Source organism: Corvus brachyrhynchos, unplaced genomic scaffold, assembly GCF_000691975.1.
Source record: "Corvus brachyrhynchos isolate BGI_N302 unplaced genomic scaffold, ASM69197v1 scaffold48, whole genome shotgun sequence".
Lineage (NCBI taxonomy): Eukaryota > Metazoa > Chordata > Aves > Passeriformes > Corvidae > Corvus > Corvus brachyrhynchos.
The window spans coordinates 2094359-2094974 of NW_008240027.1; positions in this window are offsets into that span (position 1 = coordinate 2094359).

Genomic DNA, 616 nt, shown 5'->3' on the forward strand with positions numbered 1-616 from the left:
TCATAATAGTAATGACTGTGTTTCATCACGTAAATTTTGGTAGTTTTGATCATTGTCAATACAGTGAGGAACTTCCCGGTTTTGGAAAGGGTTTGCAGTCAGGGAGGTGATGGGAAAGCCAGGATACAAATTGGCTCTGCTGCACACAGCAGGATGAGGGAGATACCCTGGGCTGGGCAGTGTCCTGCAAGGAGAATGGGCTATGTCCGGCACCCTGACTCCCATCCCTGCCCAGAATGGATCTGGAGATGCAGGAGTTCTTGCATCTGACGGTGACAGGCATTGTCAGCCTGTCCTCTGCTCTGAAACCCTTTAAACACACGGCAGGTGGTGTGAGTTGCAGCTGCTGAACTCAAATGCCTTCTGCAATGACCTCCAGAGAGGGTTCCAGACCCTCAGGGACCCTGGAAGTGCTCCCGTCGCCAAGAATCCCCTCAGGTCGAGTTGCTGAGGCTTTTCGGTCCAAGTGGAAGCTGGATCGCTAGCGATGCGTGTTTTAAACTACACAAGTTTCCCTCCTTCCACCCTCCCGTGAGGCTGAGGAGGCGGGGGTCCCGGTGAGGACAGCTGAGGTACGGGGTATGCCGCTGCCCGCGCCGTGCCCCTGTCCTCCACG